This window comes from Astyanax mexicanus, chromosome 2, assembly GCF_023375975.1.
Source record: "Astyanax mexicanus isolate ESR-SI-001 chromosome 2, AstMex3_surface, whole genome shotgun sequence".
Taxonomy (NCBI): Eukaryota; Metazoa; Chordata; class Actinopteri; order Characiformes; family Acestrorhamphidae; genus Astyanax; species Astyanax mexicanus.
In genome coordinates this window covers 38,040,665-38,061,961 of record NC_064409.1, presented here as the reverse complement: position 1 = coordinate 38,061,961, position 21,297 = coordinate 38,040,665, and positions in this window count along the sequence as shown.

Genomic DNA, 21,297 nt, shown 5'->3' with positions numbered 1-21,297 from the left:
ATGATCCACTGTGGAAAACCTCCAGCCTTCCTGCACAGTCTCCCCCAGAACCAACCAGCCTGATGAAGCTGTAGCCTAAAATTAAGAGAAACCAGTTCAAAGTATGATTTCTTAGTTCACCCGTAGTCACATGATGATTGGTTCATTTCAGATTCATAATAATTATAATAACCCTTACAATAAAACAAAATAAAACAATTTCCCCCTAACAACAGGCATTATTCACTACAACTCCAAATAATTTGAATTAAATGTACCAGAGCAGGTGATGTAGAGCTGTTCCGTGGAGCTGCAGTTAACTGCTTGTGAGCTACTGCAGTTCCTCAGATGAGCTTCACTCCCAGAGCAGTTGAAACCCGTCACACACATGTAGCTGTGTTCAGGACTGGATGAAGAGGAGCTGGAGGTGTTGAGTACAGAACCATAGCCCAGCTGTCTGCAGACCACAGAGGCCTCAGACTCACTCCAGGAGTCCAGCAGAACTCTCCTCCAGTCCTGCCTGAAGAAAACCTCTACCTCGCCCTCACACTCCATCCCTCCAGTCAATCTCACTACACCCTCATGAGACGCCAGAGAAGAACCTGAAAGTACCACAAATATATTTTAGATTTTACAGGCTTAATAAGATTGTTTTTACAGCACTTGAAATAAATCAGATTTAGAAATTAAACACATTGTTTTTTTACAGGTACTGCTGCATTAGCTGAGCTATGTATGGAGCAAAATTAGAAATTGATTTTCAGAAATCAAAATTGTCTATGGAAATGTATATACATGTTCAAAACTGAGATACATTAGTAAATTAATTGAAGTGAAGTAAAAAAATATATATATATAAGAACATTATAAGGGCACTTCCTCCTAAAATCACTTTACAGCCCATTGATAAGAATGTTTAAGATTCTTAAAAGCTCACCACTGCAGATGAGTCCAACATCCTGTTTATGAGAGCATGCAGTTCGACTCCATGATGAAATGGGACACTTTAACAGGTGTGTTTCGTTCCCCTGACAATCAAACACATCCGCCCAGATCCGGCCACTCCCCTCCCCAAACCAGTCTGACCCCAACACAGCCACAGCACTCCCACACTTCAGCTGAGCACAGAGGACACTGGAAGCTCTCATATCAGCTTTCAGCTTCTCTGACCACACCTGACCCTCCCCTCTACCAAAAGCAGCTGCTCCCAGAACCTCCACAAGAGAACCACAGCCCAGCTCTCGACACACAACCTCTGCATCCTGCTGGTTAAAGTCAGCATCACACACTGTGGCCCAGCTCTCTCCATGAAGAACCTCCACTCTCCCAGAACAGTGAGAACCACCAACCACCCGGACTCCTAAAAATTGTGAACATAAAGCTGAATTTAAACATATGTGAGTCACTGCTTCAACATGAAAATGTCTTTCCATGTCATTGAATCTCTGACATTAACACAGCAAGAATGGTCAAAAGAGATATGGCATTTAACCTTCAGTGGAAAAGTTGACTAAATGAACGCTATCTGTTTCCTTACAAACAGTACTACTACGCTTAACTGGACCCTAAGCCTCTAAAATGGGTCCTTTCCCACCACTTACAAGACTTTGTTTTACATGTATGATATATTATGAACAGTTTCCTGTTCCTAGTTAACAGAAGGGAACATAAAATAATTTACTGATACAATTTACCTGAACAGATGACTCCAGCATCTTTAGAATGATCACAGTTATGTTTACCCCATCCTGCTGATTCACAGTTCCTCAGTGTAGACTCAGAGCCACTGCAGTGCACATTATCCATCCAGATTGGTCCTGATGCTGATCCAAAGTAAGACTCATGATATGTATCTACAGCTTCTCCACAGCCCAGCTCTCTACACACCACTGCAGCATCTCTCATATCCCAGTTATTACCACACACTGATCCCCACTGTCCTCTATAAAGAACCTCCACTCTCCCAGCACAGCGACTGTCACCATCTACCAACCTCACACTGCCTGTACAACAGTGAGTAAGACAGACCAAGACATTGAGAAAGAATGGAAAAAAACATGTATTTTCACCACTATTAATGATGTAAAGTAGAATTGTGGCTGAAAACTGAAATAATAGCAAGACATTTTTGACAGAATTACAAAAAGTTTACATAAACATTGAGCTAATCTTAATGACATTAATCACAAACATGCAGCTCTTACCAGAACACACCAGTCCCACATCATTATCATGGGAGCAGTTGTGTTTGAGTAAAGATGATTTTGGACAGAAGTGAGTCTGTGATTCGTTTCCTCTACACTGAAGCTCCTCTGACCACACCGGACCCTCCACTCTACCAAAAGCGGCTGCTCCCAGAACCTCCACAGGAGAACCACAGCCCAGCTCCCGACACACAACCTCTGCATCCTGCTGGTTAAAGTCAGCATCACACACTGTGAACCAGCTCTCACCATGAAGAACCTCCACTCTTCCAGAGCAGCGAGAGCCATTAACCAGCAGGACTCCTAAAAATTACCATGAAAAAAAGAAAGCTTATTTATCAGTAATGATAAATGATTAAGCATGATGATGCTAAATATTGCACAATGAATGATTCATAAATGCATTGGAAAAAACTAAAGAGAGTATAAGGATTCAAAATAAATTCAGTAAAGCTATGAATTACATTAAACAAATTAATATGGATCAGCAAAATTATGAAATCAGTAAAAAAAAAAAACAGTAAATTAATTGTTGGTTGAGAATTCCAGTGTACAGCACAGTTTGGTGATTGCTCATTTTAAACATACCAATTTACCTTGGCAATCAACAAGGATTTAGTGGGTTAAAAAGAAAAATCATATGTGCTGTACACTTTGCCTACATGGCAGATAATGTACAGTCCCTGTTTACAGCGTTTTACCTGAACAGATAACTCCAGCATAGGACACCCCTAATCAAAATGTATATTATTGTGACTACAGAAGGAAATAAAAATTACCTAATGTTTAGAACACATAACATTGAAGTGGACACGTCTATTTAGCATTTTTAATATTTTTTCCCTTTACAGTTTCAAAATAACAAAAATAAAAAAGAAAGATACACATAGACTTTTAATTTGTTGGCAATCCTGTGAGCAGTTATTTTCCAGACACTATATGACCTCCACCAGTCTTGTTACCTGCTTAATGGACTGGAGGAACAGAACAGTAGACACATACTTAATTCACCATTCTTGCTTTTAAACTATGTGCTGCCAGTACAAGTATTCTAAGTCTGTTCCACTCCAACCCAGAATATTACATGTGATTCACATGGATACATGTTGCTGTAGCCATTTTGTATAATGTGTTACTGCAGCTCCAAAAATCCACAAATTATCTCCAAAACAACAGTCTCTTGTGTCTGTTAGACTAGAGAAACTCATTACATTTGTCCAAAGTCTATTGTGTTTATAATTAGTGCTATCCATCAGGACGTTTCTGCTAGCTGTGTTTTTAATGTTTTTAAACTCACACTGCAAGGTATTCTAGACAAACACAGATCCCCTACACTTTATTACACTATTATCCACTAAAAAACAAATGCCAGAACAGTAATGCTGCACAAACATAACACCCTCACCCCATACAAACAATATAATAAGTCACAAATATTTAATTTCACCAGGTCTTAATGGCAAACAGGTAATGGAGCACAGGGCTGAGCTACTGAGACAGAGGGCTGTCTAAGTAGGAATAGATGAAGTCACAGGCTCATTGTGCTGAATGCAGTTCTTACCTGCACACACCAGTCCCACATCATTATCATGGGAGCAGTTGTGTTTGAGTGAAGATGATTTTGGACAGAAGTGAGTCTGAGATTTGTTTCCTCTACACTGAAGCACCTCTGACCACACCTGACCCTCCCCTCTACCAAACGCAGCTGCTCCCAGAACCTTCACAGGAGAACCACAGCCCAGCTCTCGACACACAACCTCTGCATCCTGCTGGTTAAAGTCAGCATCACACACTGTGGCCCAGCTCTCTCCATGAAGAACCTCCACTCTCCCAGAGCAGCGAGAACCTAAAACCAGCCTGGCTCCTAAAATATCACAAGAGCATAAACAATGAGATAACAACAGGATTTAATAAATGAAAGTCAGACAGCACAGACACACAATGTAACTATTCAATACAGTGCACATATTATATGAACATAGTGTAGCTTGCCTGAACAGATGACTCCAGAATTGTGGGTTTCATTGCAGTCATGTTTACCCCATACTGGTGATCTACAGTTCTTCAGTCTAGACTCTGATCCACTACAGTCCACATCATCCATCCAGATTGGTCCTGATCCTGATCCAAAATGAGATTTGCCCAGTGCATCTACAGCTTCTCCACAGCCCAGCTCTCTACACACCACTGCAGCATCACTCATATCCCAGTCATCACCACACACTGTTCCCCACTGCCCTCTATGAAGAACCTCCACTCTCCCAGCACAGCGACTGCCACCATCCACCAACCTCACACTGCCTGTACAACAGACAAGGAATAAAGAAAGAAAGAAGCGAATAAAAAAAAAAAGAAATAATAATAGGTCTATGCTTCTTCAGCGTCGCAAGGTTATTTAACATAATTCTTAACAGATTTCGCTAATTCAAACAGCCCGAAAATGTTTTAAATAGCTAAATTTTAACGCTCTAATTACTAAAAAATGGCTCGGGTTCAGAATGACAGTTTATGGCTCAGGTCGGGTCTGGCTCGGGCAGAAAGTGCATGGATTTGGGCCGGGTCGGGCTGGATTTTTGGGCCCGATCTAAGCTCTACCGCTCCACACACTGCAGGCTTTTTGCACTGCGGTCAAGCCAGCCCCCACTTCAAAACGCTTGGTCAAACTAGCCCCCACGCTGTTTCTTAGAGCGCGCATACACTGAACATTGCGGCAAGCGTGAGAAGGAACACATTTCAAAATAAAAGTCCCCCCCTTAATATCACGACATTATGCTGTGGAGTGGTATTAAAAGGAATCCACATAATATCACATGTTATGTCTGATATCACATGTCAATTTCATGTAGTCCTGGTAGTACACAAAATAAAAGCCCTGTAAATTATAACAATTATGTTAATTAAATAATAATACTACTACTAATAATAATACTAACAATACTACTACTACTAATAATAATACTTGTATGTGTCACTCACTTAATAGCAGGGCATTATAATGTGTCATTTTAAAATAAAGGCCCTTTAAATTGTAACATTTATGTAATTTTACACAATGTTTAGACTGTTATTAAAAGAAATCTGTCTGATATCACAGGTCAATTTCATATAGTCCTGATAGTACACTACTTGTATGTTTCACTCACGTAATATCAGAACATTTTGATGTGTCATTTCAAAATAAAGGCCCTTTAAATTATGAAATGAAATATGAAATTGACCTGTGATATCACACAGATTCATTTTAATAACAGTCTAAACATTGTGTTGAAATAAAATATTGTTACAACTTAAATGGCCCTTATTTTGAAATGACACATCAAAATGTTCTGATTTTAAGTGAGTGAAACATACAAGTAGTGTACTATCAGGACTATATGAAATTGAAATGTGATATCAGACAGATTTCTTTTAAGAACAGTCTAAACATTGTGTAAAATTACATAAATGTTATAATTTAAAGGGCCTTTATTTTGAAATGACATCAAAATGTTCTGTTATTAAGTGAGTGACACATACAAGTAGTGTACTATCAGGACTATATGAAATTGAACTGTGATATCAGACAGATTTCTTTTAATAACAGTCTAAACATTGTGTAAAATTACATAAATGTTACAATTTAAATGGCCCTTATTTTGAAATGACACATCAAAATGTTCTGATTTTAAGTGAGTGAAACATACAAGTGGTGTACTATCAGGGCTATATAAAATTGAGCTGTGATATCAGACAGATTCCTTTTAATAACAGTCTAAACATTGTTGAAATAAAATATTGTTATAATTTAAAGGGCCTTTATTTTGAAATGACGCATCAAAATGTTCTGATTTTAAGTGAGTGACACATACAAGTAGTGTACTATCAGGACTATCTGAAATTGAACTGTGATATCAGACAGATTTCTTTTAATAACAGTCTAAACATTGTGTAAAATTACATAAATGTTACAATTTAAAGGGCCTTTATTTTGAAATGACACATTATAATGCCCTGCTATTAAGTGAGTGACACATACAAGTATTATTATTAGTAGTAGTAGTAGTATTGTTAGTATTATTATTATTAGTATTAGTATTATTTAATTAACATAATTGTTATAATTTACAGGGCTTTTATTTTGTGTACTACCAGGACTACATGAAATTGACATGTGATATCAGACAAAACATGTGATATTATGTGGATTCCTTTTAATACCACTCCACAGCATAATGTCGTGATATTATACTTTTATTTTGAAATGTGTTCCTTCTCACGCTTGCCGCAATGTTCAGTGTATGCGCGCTCTAAGAAACAGCGTGGGGGCTAGTTTGACCCAGAGCCATAGAGAGAGAGAGAGAGTCGCGACAACGGAAGTTCAAAATCCTTGATGGTCACGTGATTCATGGAGATTTCAGATAGTTCCAGGAAGTTCTTGGTGGGCAATTTGAGCCCATAAACACAGAGACAGAATTGCGATTTTGGGGCACTAATAATAATATATAAATAATCCTCAATGAATTATATATATATATATATATATATATATATATATATATATATATATATATATATATATATATATATATATTATATATATATATATATATATACATATAATATATATTATATATTATTTCATTATACATAGATAATTCATTGAGGATTATTGTGACCATATATTGACTTATTTAAGGCTTATGTTATTCTGTGTGAATCCAATATTGTAATCCATAAGAGAGTTTTTATAGGCTAAATTTGTATGTTAATTAATATTAATTTCATGACACTGTGCAAATGCAGTCGCTACAAGTAAAATTTTAGGTTCAAAAGAAGATGGAGAAGTTTTGGCTTGCATATATTTAGAGTTTACTGCAAAAATAATTTAATCAAAGGATACAAAGATCTGCAAATATTCTTAAGTCACCACCTGAATATTTCATGCAGAATTATTTGGATTAAGACAGAGGAACCACATTATTTGCAACAGCTTTATTATTTTTACAACAAACATGAGATGATATATAACTTTAAAGACTGATATCAGAATATAGAGAGGCTACATACAGAAAAACAAAGTACAGAACACATGTAAATCAACTAAAGGAAAATAGTACATTGCACATGTAAATAAACCAAAGAATCAGCACAGATTACATAAAATGGGGTTTACTTGTGTAGTTCGGAAGAATGAACCCTGGGGAATACAAAAGCAGGAAGAGAATAAGAAAATTGAGACATGATTGCATTTAATACATGAATACAATTAAACATTTTGGAAACATTATCTACATTTTATTATTATTATTATTTAATATAAAATGAAGACAAGAAAGATTATTGTATTAAAGTTGTTATATTTTGTATTCATTATTTACTTATTTTATATTTATATAAAACAAACAATAACACACACTTATATTTATTGGGTTTGTTTTTGGCACACTATTACTAGTGCATCTCAGAAAACCTGAATATAATGAATTTGTCTGTCAAATTTTATAATCACTACATATAAAGAGACATATCCCAAAACTGTTTTTGTTTTACTTTTCTAAAAGCTCATGAAAAAACAGAAATAATAAATCCCTAAAATAATTAATTTAAAACTTAAAATATAAATTGTTAGATGTGTCACTGTAAGCATAATTAATACAAAAGATGACTGTTAATTAAACAATATTAAACATTTCTTTTGAGATGCACTACTATTAAACATAACTAATTATGCTATCTTAAATTACACATGCATTGGAAAGTGTTTTTCCCTACTGTTGACAATATAGCCTATATCCTTAATCACACATATATAATAAAATAAATATTGGTCATATCACCTTAAATCATATCTCTGTTAAATTAGTAGTTACTAAGACAAACAGTAAGATAGCTAGTTAGCGTTAGCTACCTGAGCAATAGGTAGCTATCATTTAGCTAAATTCTGCAGTACTACTTAGTACTTAGTTTCCACAGTAGTCTGTATTTATTAAGCATTTATCTCTTGTTAGTGTTTAAAGTTCTTTCTGAAATGAATAGAGTTAAGCTTTATTTACCTAGCTAGTTAGGTTAGCATGGTCTACCTGGATATATAAGATATTTATTTAGTTAGCTTAGCATGGTCTATTTGGACATACAAGATATTTACAATATTTAGTTAGCTTAGCATGGTCTACCTGGATATATAAGATATTAAGATATTTAATTAGTTAAGCATGGTATATCTGGATATATAGGATATTGATATATTAGATATTAAGATATGTACTTAGTTAGGTTAGCATGGTCTATCTGAATATATAATATATTGATATATTAGATATTTACTTAGTTAGGTCAGCATTGTCTATCTGGATATATAAGATATTAAGATATTTAGGAATTTACAACTAATAGGCTCTCAGTCATTAATGTTAAATGCCAGTAACTGTATTCGCGTTGTCCTGGCATAGATTTACTCCCCTAAATCTGCTTTTTAAGAGGGGGTTAATTCACTAAAATGCTTCAGTGCACATGTTAGTTTGATTCTGATGTCCTGATAAAACACAATCAGATTATTTAAGCGTACTAACCTGTAAAAGTGGACCACACATGGTGTATCCTGCTCCAGCTTCACTGTGCTGATAGTATTTGCTGCTAACTTCCGGGAACTATTGACAGGCTCCACGGTCCGCCATTGCTGTAAAAAACTGGTCCATTGGAGTGAACGGAGTTGATGCAACTCTCTCTCTCTATGGCTCTGGTTTGACCAAGCGTTTTGAAGTGGGGGCTGGCTTGACCGCAGTAAAAAATTGGCCATGTTGCGGCAGTGTGCAGGGGAAAACAAAGATGTAGTAAGTGCAGCGGAGAACATGTGTATGGACAGTGCGAAAAGGATGCGAAACTCAAATGTTGTAACTGTGGAGGGAACACAGCTCAGCATATAGAGGGTGTGAGGTGAGTAAAAGAATGTAGGAAATACAGCGAGTGAAAACCATTGGAGGGCTTTCTTATGCAGAGGCACCGAAAACAGTCAAAAGAGTAGAGACAGTGCCAGCACTAGCTGTTACAGAGGGAAGACATGACAAAGCTAAGTGTACAAAATGTGACAGGCTCAAAGAGGATACATTGATTATGTATAAGAATACCTTTCTTCTGTTTATGGCGGGTATTATTAACTGCTCTGCTCAGACTAAAAGTCGAACTGAGAGGATTAAAATAATAGTCAAATCTGCAGAGAAATACTTGGACATTAAAGAATTGAGATGGGAAATCATTATAGATACTTTAAATGAGGAGGTACAACAATTTCAAGAATGGACTGGCTCAGGATAATGGTTTTATTTATACTGCAGTGGAATGCAAGGAGTCTAATATCGAATGGACAAGATTTTAAAAAGTATGTGGAAAATATGATTGTACAAGAATCATGGTTAATACAAAGATTGGATTTTATTATAAAAGGGCATACTGCAGTAAGAATGGACAGGACGATTGGTAAAGGAGGGGGGGGGGGTCATTACTTTTGTACAGAAAGGAGTTCAGTTTAGGGAGATAAAGAGAGGGGTTGACTTGGAGTATCTAGTTCTGGAGGTATGGTCAAACGAAGGTACTGTAAAAATAATTTATTTCTATAACCCATGTAGAAGACTGGAGGTGGAGCAGCTAGAAGAAATATGGAGGGATATTGATGGGAGAGCTATTTTTTGTGGAGATTTTAATGCCCACAGCACATTATGGGGAGATAGAGATGATTGTAATGGGAGGGTAGTAGAAGAGTTTATAGAACAAGCAGGATTGCTCTGTATTAATGATGGTACAGGGACTAGAGTTGATATTATAAGAGGTACAGAATCGGCTATTGATCTTACCATAGTGTCAAAGGTTGTTGCTGATAAATGTTAATGGCAGGTGTTAAGGGGAGATACAGTTGGAAGTGATCACTATCCTATTAAAACTGTTATGGGTATAAAGCTTGAAAAGGAGCATGAAATAAAAGAGGGAAAATGGATCTTAGAAAAGGCAGATTGGGGAAAATTTGGAGAACTTAGTGAAGGATTTATGATACATATTGACAAGATGTTAGGTATTGAAAATTTGTGTCAGGAAATCAGTTATAGCATAGTCAGTGCTGCAGAATTATCTATACCAAAATCAAAACCTAAGAGATGTAGCAAGATAGTTCCATGGTGGACGGCTGAATGCAGGAAAGTCATAAAAGAGAGGAACAGGGCTTTTAAAATCTTGTTGAGTACAAGAGAGCACAGGCCACGGTTAGGAGAACGATTAAAGAGAGAGCAAAGAGAGAGCATTGGATAAGATTTTGTGATTCCATAGGTAGAACTACCCCAGTGGAGAGAGTTTGGGGGATGATTAAGAAAATGAAAGGAAATGGGAAAGACTATGGTTATCCAACGTTGGTTGATGGTCAAAATGTGTTAACTACTAATAAAGAGAAGGCAGAAATAATTGCAAAGACTTTAGTTAGAGTGCATAGTACAGATAACCTCAGTGATGAGGAAAAAATAAGTAGAGAGGGAACAATTAGACACTTTCAACTTGACAATAAGAATAGTGATGAAGAAGAGATCCTAAATTAAAAATTTTCAAGATCTCAATAGTGCTCTAAGTAGGGGTGTCACGATCTCGATATTTTATCGAAATCGAATCGAAATGAGGTCATGGTCTCGAGTATCGAAGTCAAAAAGAGCGTGTGAACTCGCTGAAATGTGTGTGTCAGTGTGACTTGAGAACACTGACTATAGATCACAGTGAGGTGGATTAAAAATCTTAAACTTATAATTGACTACACCTGTTGCTTTCCATTGAATTAAAAAAACATCTTTCTCTCAGATAAAGTAAACACAAGCGTGTTTCTGACTAAAATAAAAGCTTTTCAGGAGAGATATAAGTTATGTGTAAATATTTATAAGACAATACCTGACAAAATCTGTTTTAATGACGTTAATAAACATCACTGTGACAGCGCTAGTCAGTTTCACCACATCACTTATTTAACCAGCATGTACTGATTTCTGCCCCCCAATAATGCTTTCAATAACCTCTAATAGCCTTTAATAGTCTTCAGTAGCCTTTAAAAGACTTACCTGGCGGCCGTGGTGTGTCCACTAAACTCCGTAGTTATAAACATCCTGAGGTTAGCAGCGCGCTAACTGACCTGTTTATAATGTAATCCGAGCAGTGACTCCGTGTCGGCTGTTCTAACCTGCTGCTGTTAGCTGCTTGGGCTGAAAGATGAACTGTATTATCCGGTTAGTGGGGTTAAAACCTTTATTTGTTTACAGAAACAGTAAAAACGGACTGGCTGAGCCCTGTAGCCCGTGGCTGGGCTGTACTTCTTCTTCTTCTTCTTCTTCTGTGGGGTTTTACGGCAGCCGGCATCCAACTTGTTGCATTGCTGCCCCCTTCAGGATCATTCCTCCTTTACCTCATATCCTCTTAATGAGGCCAGTATCTCTGAAATACTTAAATAACCAGTACTTCCCCTTCCCAGCATATCCCAGTTCTAGAATTTTACCCAAAGACACTACTAACATACCCAATTTCCTCAGCTCTGTAAAAAGTACTTGCCTCTCCGTAGTAAATTTAGTACAATCCAAAATCACATGCTGTACTGTCTCTGGTTGCTGACACTCTATGCACAGCCCATCTTGATGCTTCCCCATACAGAGTAGAGTATGATTGAGGTAAGTATGACCAAGCCGTAACCTATAGAAAATGACCCCCTCCTCCCTCTTCCATCCTCTGCCCTTACAAAGCGCCGGATCAGACACACTTTTATGTAATGAGAACAAATGCCGTCCCTTAACTTCTCCCTCCCATTGGTGTTGCCATTGTAAAATAATCTGTTTCCAGACAATACACCGACCTTCCGCCTTAGATAGACTAATATGGACATCTATACTGCCCTTCCTCACCGCTGCCTTCGCTAACCCATCCACCCTCTCATTCATTGGAATACCTACATGAGCAGGAACCCACATCAATGTTACCTCATTTCCTCTCAACATCATCTCCCTGATCGCCAAAAGGGCATCATAGACAATGTCCTGTCTACTCGGCTGGGCTGTACTGAAGTAGTGACTGAGTGAAGAGAGCGGGGCTTGTGCTGCTGCTGCAGCTCCGACTAGTGGTTGGATGAAGAACTGCAGCTTCATGTAAGTGAGCAGTTTCACCAGCCATCCACACACAGCTCTGATAAACTGCTTGTTTTAATAGTGCACACTGTTGCTACCAAAAAAAAAAAAGTCACTAGATGGCATTACCATATATATCTTAATAAATAATAATAATATTTATAATATTTATAATAATAATAATAATAATAAATATATTATTTAAATTTTATGAGGCATAAAATAATAACAAGAAAAAAAAACAAGAAAATCGAGAATCGAATCGAATCGTGACCCTCAAATCGAAAATGAAATCGAATCGAGGATTTAGAGAATCGTGACACCCCTAGCTCTAAGGAAATTAGGCAAAACATCCCCAGGAAAAGATGGAATCTGTTACTCCATGTTAAACAATTTAACGGATAAAGGTAAGGACGTACTATTATGCCTTTACAATAAAATATGGGAGGTGGGGGCAATTCCGACTGAGTGGAAGAAAGCAGTGATTATACCCATTAAAAAGAACAACCTAGTAATTACAGACCAATTGCATTAACATCACACATGGGTAAGACAATGGATATGATATCCATTGATAGAATGATAAATGATAGGCTAACTTTCTGGATTGAGACCAAAGGAAAGTTGCAAAATTATCAAATTGGATTTAGGAAAGGAAGGTGGACAATGGATCCTATTATATGATTAGAGGATGGCATTAGGAAAGCGCAGGTGAATAGGGAATCAGAGGTTGCAGTATTTCTTGATATTGAGAAAGCTTATGATATGTTGTGGAAGGATGGTCTTTTAATAAAGTTGAATCGGATGGGAGTTAGAGGGCATATGTACCACTGGGTAAAATATTTTTTATCGGGACGGTCTATAACAGTTAAAATATAATCAGTGACAGCTATCAAGTAGAGAATGGCATTCCACAAGGTAGTATAATTAGCCCGTTGCTTTTTTCAATTATGATCAATGGGATATTTAAAGATATACAAACCAACACTGGCGTAGCACTGTTTGCTGATGATGGGGCACTATGGAAGAGAGGGAGAAACATAGACTTTTTAATGGACAAAATGCAACAAACACTGAATACAGTGCAGGAATGGGCAATGAAATGGGGATTTAGAATATCTGAGGATAAAACAAAAATGATTATATTTACCAAAAAGAGGATCAGGGATGATTTGACTCTGAGATTAGCTGGCAAAGAATTGGAGAGGGTTGAGTCCTTTAAATATTTGGTTTGACCATAAATAATATGGTTTGACAGAAGATTGACATGGAATGTACATATTAAAAAGATTAACGACAAATGTAAAAAAGTGTTGAATGTTATGAGGTGTTTGTGTGGAGTGGACTGGGGAGCAGATAGAACGGCACTAAAAACTATATCTACACGCCTGATCAGAACAGTATTTGATTATGGGTGCATGGCATATGGATCAGCTTCTAAGACGTCACTATTACAACTAGACCAAGTAAGATAACAATTGCATCAGATTCGAGTTCAGCATTAATAAGTCTGAAGAATGGACAGTCTGACTCAAGGCAGGACATTGTTTATGAAGTATTGCATATTTTAAATACTCTGGTCAAGTCTGGAATAGTTCTGTCATTTTTATGGGTACCAGCTCACGTGGGTGTAGCAGGGAATGAGATGGCAGACCAGTATGCAAAGCAAGCAACACAGGAATCCACTGTACAAATTCAGATACCATACAGCAAAGCTGAAATTAAAAGCATAATTAAATCAAAAATATCCCACAAGTGGCAAAACGTTTGGAACACTGGGCATACTGGACGTCAGTATTATAGTATCCAAAATAAAGTTAGCAGGGGCAGGTGTGCAGGTAGATGTAAAAAAGAAGAAGATGTGTTTTCTAGAATGAGGCTTGGGCATACGGCACTCAACAGCTTGCTGTATTTGTTAAAAAAACATGTTGATGGAACTTGTGAGTGTGGTGACAGCAAGGAGACCATAGAGCATGTACTTATACAGTGTCCCAAATACAACCGGGAAAGACAAAGACTAGCTGTGCAGTTGGAGCGAAAGCATGTCCAGTTTAGTCTACAGAGGGTACTGCAACTAAGCTCGGGTGACATCTGTTTCAAGTACTTACGTAGTTTTTTATGGGACACAGGTCTAATGAGCAGAATTCAGTATTATTGTTATTATTTTTATTGCTATTATTATTATTATTATTTATTTATTTTTTGTACAATTAAGTTCTTTTATTAAAAATAACTGACTCACACTCCAGTCCAGATGGTGGCGGTAATGCTCCATATACGTTGGTTGCCAACTGCCATAAAAACCTTAAGAAGAAGAAGAAGAAGAAGAAGAAGAAGAAGGCTCAAAGTTTCTCTGGCTCCGAGGGAAAACGCCCCGTGCTGCAGGACCACGCGCTCTGTTCCCGTTCATATTCACGACTCTGAGGTACTCTGAAACTTAGAGTGAAGCGGCCATTAAAGGGATAGTTCGGGATTTTTGACATGAATCTGTATGGCATCAACATGACCAGTTTCGTGCATTCTCACTGACTTACCCCCGACCATGTCCGCTGAGCGGAGTTCTTGTCCAGTATTGTCCGAGCCGAAAGTAGTCCGGCATGTTTGCTGGGGTCACGAAACGAAAGCGTTTTTCTTCCCAAAACAGTACGAGTGCAAAAGTGTGATTTATTTGCATAACAAAAAACGGTGTCTGCAAAAGTCACGCCTCATTATCACTGGGGCACTACTTTCATTTTGGATCAGTGCGCATGTCATTCTAACTGCGAGCAGCGCACTAGTCTTTCAGATCATTGGCTGCGCTCAGCTTCAACCAGCAACGCAAAGAGCAAGCTTTAGAGAGAAGTTTATCGGCTTTTATAAGCTTCTTGAACACAGATTTATACATTTGTATGTGTGTGTGTTAAAATGGTGCGGACTTGTGATTATCCAGGCTGTAGCAACAAAGATGTGGCTGATTCTCCGCACAGTTTCCATCGTATCCCCGTGACTGACATTGCTCTCAGGCAACTTTGGATACTTGCAATGGGCTTCCATGTGGACACCAAAGTGGTGAAAATGAAGAAGCTTCGTGTTTGCGGTGCGCACTTCAGCGAGGATGACTATGTTTCTCCATGCCCGCTGTTGTTTGTGATGCAGGCAGCAGCTGGCCCGCCGACGTCCTCATCAATTGACAGGTTCTGTATCTCGGGCATAACTAAATCCCACTCGTGGCAGCAGTAACATTCCACCTCTGTCGGCATTAGTTCGCACTTCAAACAAGTGCACCAGGATTTGTCGGCCACCCTTGGTATCGCAGCAGCAGCAGCAGCGGCTCCAGCTTCGGTCTCAATCATTTCTCTGTCCACCCTCTCTCTTTCTGCACGATCCAATTCGATTTGGGCAAGTTCCTCCTCAGTATACTCAGGCTCATAAAGATACCCCCTTGGCTCTGAGCGGAAATCAATATATTCCTCGTCGCTCTCGTAGTCCGACATGTTCCCGAACAGTAAACAGTGAAATCGAAACCGTAGGCTAGCTGCCAGGTTGCGCAATCGCGCGCACTGATCCAAAATGAAAGTAGTGCCCCAGTGATAATGAGGCGTGACTTTTGCAGACACCGTTTTTTGTTATGCAAATAAATCACTCTTTTGCACTCGTACTGTTTTGGGAAGAAAAACGCTTTCGTTTCGTGACCCCAGCAAACATGCCGGACTACTTTCGGCTCGGACAATACTGGACAAGAACTCCGCTCAGCGGACATGGTCTGGGGTAAGTCAGTGAGAATGCACGAAACTGGTCATGTTGATGCCATACAGATTCATGTCAAAAATCCCGAACTATCCCTTTAAGTTTTAGGCCATAACGCACTCCAGCTCCGAACCAGGCCTGCACCATTTTTGTTCATTTCTTTGCGAGTTTGAGTGTATTATTTAAAGTGGGCCCACATATTTAATTTAAGGTGGTATTTTATTTTACAAGCAAACTATAAAAGGTGAGGGTGTAAATATATTACTCAAAGTGTAGTTCTAAAAGAGAGAAAAAGGGGTATATATTCTAAAGCTAATTCTAAACTAAACTCTAAACTAAACTAACTCTACAGCTAACATCTAAGATACTAATTCTAAAATAAGAGCTAGTCATAAAATTTAATTCCGATCTATAATAATCATTACAGTAATTGGTAATATTTGGTTATTTAAATAATTATTAGTAATTTAAGTAATTGGGGTAGAGTTTGTAATATAACTTCAGGGTGGCTGTGGGTCCTTAAAGTCTTAAATGGTATTAAATTTCATTTTTGTCAAATTAGGCCTTAAAGTCTTATTTTGTCTTAAATTTTCAACCAAAATGTCTTAAATTTGCCGACCTAAATTTAGGGGGGAATAATTACGTCAGCCATATGTTGAACTTCGGGGATGGAAATCGGTAGTTAGCCATGCAGTGCCAACCCAGTCTCATTTCCCATACGTACGAAATGGTACGCAAAACTAAACACCAAACAAGCAATAGTGGAGAGGATTAGCTTGGATCCGTTTATTGGTAACTTCAAAAATAGTGTTCAACAAAACACACTAGATAAGAAAAGAACCCACAAGTGTGGCAGAGTATTAATTGGGGAAAAAAATCACAAACAACCCCAGAAGTTACTGAAACCAATGAAAAAAAAAAGAAAATAAACTAATTAAATGTAACCCAAAAAACAAAACCACAAAATACAAAACAAACTTAACTACTACAATAAATTATGCACACAATCATAACCAGAAAAAAATAAAGTATCAAAAAAAAAAAAACAAGGAAACTAAAGAAACCGTAAAGAAAGCAATACAGAATCTATAAAAAAAAACAATAGAGGACCATCAAAAAAAGCAGGAGAGAACCATCAAGAAAACAGTGGCCAATATCCTCAACTTTCAGCCATGCACACTGTAGAGGAATGAAACTTGAGCTTTACTTTGTTTTATGAACTTTTAATGGAACAACTTCAGCCAGCAACAGCATACATTCAGTTTGTTTATCTCTCCCCTCTGGATGCCTGCGCTCTCACTACCGTAAATAGCGCTAATATATGCACAAGCACATTTAACTACCATGTATGACATCTCCCCCTTTTGCGTTTTATAACAGCAAGCAACACTTTAACTTAAACATAACATCTGTTTTTTCTTTTAACAGCACCAGTCAATAACCAAAGTTATCTCACACTGAAACACTTCAGCATGCCTTACTTAAACATAGTACTGTATTGTTACTGTCACATTTACATGGTCACAAATCAACATAACTGACAATACAACTTTTGTCTTTTTTTCAGTTTTGTTTCTATTCAGTTTTCTCTCTCTTTTTTTTTTTTTTTTTTTTTTCTTTTCACCCCATTCCCTCCAAAGGCCATAGGTTTTTGTTAGCCTACAAGTCGAGCCTGCTGACTGGCTTACACACTCTACCAGACCTGGTCACGGTCGGAGTAGGTAAAGGGCTTGTAGGCTTGTCCAAACTCTGACTAGCAGGAACAGTCTCTATAGTAGTGACATCAGACTGATTCGTCCCTGTGTTGTGGTCAGCTTCAGGATGGTGAACAGGCCCTAACCGAAGATGATGGCGATTACGCCGCAGCTCAGTTCCTTGATGTATTCTGACAAAAAAAGATCTTGGAGTTGTGCTCTCACTTGAGACAATTGCTGGTAAAGACCATGACTTTTCATTGTCCAGCTTCAGGAACACAGCATCACCTGGTCGCAGTGCAGGTAAGGGCTTTGCTCCATGACGGCGGTTGAAGTAGTAGGCTTGTTTAGCCTTTTCCTGGCCTTCCTTTACTTTTACTGCAGTCCTACTGGGCCATTTGGGTAGGAGATTATTCTCCAAGGTTGGGAGTGTGGTTCTGATTTTTCTCCCCATCAGCAACTCGGCAGGGCTGAAACCAGTGGAGGAGCATGAAGTGGATCTGTAGCACATCAGAGCCAGCAGTGAGTCCTCTTGTTTGAGAATTTTCTTTGCTGATTGTGCAGCTCTCTCAGCATGTCCATTGCCTTGTGGATGGTGAGGGCTAGTTGTACAGTGCTTAAAGTCGAGCTGTCTTGCAAACTCCTGGAACTCAGCACATGAGAATTGTGGCCCGTTATCGCTCACAACCTCATCAGGAATACCAAATCTGGCAAAGACAGTTTTCAGTTTCTTGATGACTTGTGCACTTGTTGATGTTGATAGATGCAGTATTCCAAGAAACTTAGAATAATAGTCAGAGATTACTAGGTACTGCTGGTGTTTGTACTCACACAAGTCCATTGCAATCCTGTGCCAGGGTCATTCCGGACGTTTGGAAAAATGAGAGGTTCTTTTCAGTTCGCGGCACTCTTGACATGAAGTCACCAGCTCGCTTAGTTCCTTACTGAGTCTGGGCCACCACACAGATGAATTTGCTCTTTCTCGACATTTCACTAGGCCCTGGTGCCCATCATGAATTTTCAGGAGAATTTCACCCCTCATCGCTCAAGGCACAACTATCCTACTCCCTCTAAAAACAAGGCCATTAAACTCTGAATGTACTCTCTTGCAGCCTCAGGTACACTGCTTAGGTGCTCAGGCCACCCAGTTCGTATGAGCTTTATGACAGACGCCAATTCAGCATCAGTGGATGTAGCTGTTCTGATTTCATCCATCTTGCTTGGTGATGCAGGGATCCCCCCATACTACACTGGCCACATAACAAGCTACATCACTGCGTGTGTCCACATCGCTGCAGGCCAACGGACTACGTGACAGGGTGTCTGCAAAGTTTTCCCAGGAGCATATTCTACAATGGGGTTGAATCTCATGAGCCTCATGAGAAGACGCTGGCAACGTAAAGGTACATTGTCCAGACTGCGGTTGTTAAGTGGCACCAATGGCTTGTGATCTGTCACTAGTTTAAACTGCTCCAGCCCAGTGAGATGTCAAATTTCTCACATGCCCACACGCCAGCCAAACTCTCCTCCTCTATTTGGGCATAGCGCGTTTCTGCTTCGCTAAGGCCTCTGAAGCAAAATGCCACAGGTTTCCACTGTTCTCCATGGAGCTGAAGGAGTACCCCTCCAAGTCCGCAATTGCTCGCGTCAGCCGACACAGCAGTGGGCTTGTTTACATCGGTACATCGGGGCTAGTACCGGTGCAGTCGTCAGCGGCTCCTTGATGTTCTCAAAAGCTGTTTGTTGTGCATGGTCCCATTTCCATGTGTTCTTTTTCTTTTAAGGAGCTCGTACAGTGGTTGTCCTACTGTTGAGAGGTATCTGGAAGAACCCACTGGCAGCATCAAGTGACGAAAATACAGTAGCTCCACTAATTTTTGCTGTAATCTCTTCAGTAGTAGGCAACAAATACTGTTCTCTTTTTACAACTTTGTTCAGCTTCTTAAGATCAACACATATACAGACTTTACCTGTGCTCTTCAGGACTGGCACCATGGGTGCGCACCAGTCTGTGGGCTGTGTCACTCTTTCAATGATGCCATTTCTCTCCATCCTCTGGAGCTCTTCTTTGACCTTTTGCAACAAAGGGAATGGTACACATCGTGCTGTGTGCACCGCAAAAGGCTTAGCGTTATCTTTTAGCTGAATTCTCACAGGTTCAGTGTTTAATGTCCCATGCTCACCAAACGCTTGTGAATGTCCTTTACTGCATACCAATTCGTTTACTCTTTTCACCAGATTCATTTTCACTGAGAGTGGTCTGCTAAGCAGATTGCTTACTGTGCGTCTACGAATGACACATGCTGTGAGATGATGGGTTTCTCCTTTATATGTCACAGTGCTCTGGACTTGACCTATGCACTCCAGTTCACCACCTGGATTATCCAATGGAATCTTAGCAGTCTCTAGTGGTCTTTTGGGGAATAGTGAGTGGTAGGTCTCCTCACTAATGATGCCCACATCAGCGCCTGTGACAATTTTAAAGTCAACAGGTGTGAAGCCCACCAGCAACTTTACAGTCCATTGTTCTGATGAACCCCCTGCTTTACTCACAGCTCCCAGAAAATATGACTGTTCTGCTTGCTCAGTCACCTCACTCACAGCTTTTCTGTTCCGACACACTCTAGCCCAATGTCCAATTTTGCAGCATGCCTTGTATTTGGATTTTTTCCCCTTTTGGCTTACCATAGTGCTTGGTGTATTTGCTGCGCTGCATGTGCATGATCTCGTGTGAAGGGTGTGATTGGAGATAACCACACCTTCACACTCTTATTCTTAAATGTTTTATACATTTATATATACAGTTATTATTTTTACTGTTCACTTTATAATTCACTTAATAACCTTATGATCTTTGCTCTCTTTTTATCTGTCACAATGACACAAGGCTTTGGAGGTTGTTTTTACTTTTTCAGGAATCAGGAAGGTCAGAGTGTTTTCATCAACAATGAGAGCTGTGAGGAGAACTTGACCCTGAGCGGCAGAGAAGCTTCACTTCTGTTCTGCTGTTCTGGGACCAGTGCATATGAACTAGGAGACAACAAGCTATCTGAGTGAAGTGCTGGGAACCTCTCCTCAGACAGCCAGCGCTTGCCTGTTCTACACGGCGTAAATTCGCACACAGGCCAGAAGATCTTTCCATCCACTCTTTTCCTCCGTTTCATCTTCTCACAGACTTTAGGACACTTAAGGACTGTCTGCTGTTTTCATGAAGGACACAGCGCTGAACAACATCATGATAAGAACAGACAGGCTGGAGCGGATCACGTCATTAAAACTGGACAACATGCTGTTAACTGGACTCTGCTGACGTAATCATATTGATAAGTTCTGTTCAATCACGTCATTTGCATAAATGTATAACTGCTTGGATGAAGTCTGAGGAGTTCTCTCTGGCCCTCGACTGGCTTTAGTTTCTCTTTCTTTCTTTCTTTCTTTCTTTCTTTCTTTCTTTCTTTCTTTCTTTCTTTCTTTCTTTCTCTCTCTCTCTCTCTCTCTCTCTCTCTCTCTCTCTCTCTCTCTCTCTCTCTCTCTCTCTCTCTCTCTCTCTCTCTCTCTCTCTCTCTCTCTCTCTCTCTCTCT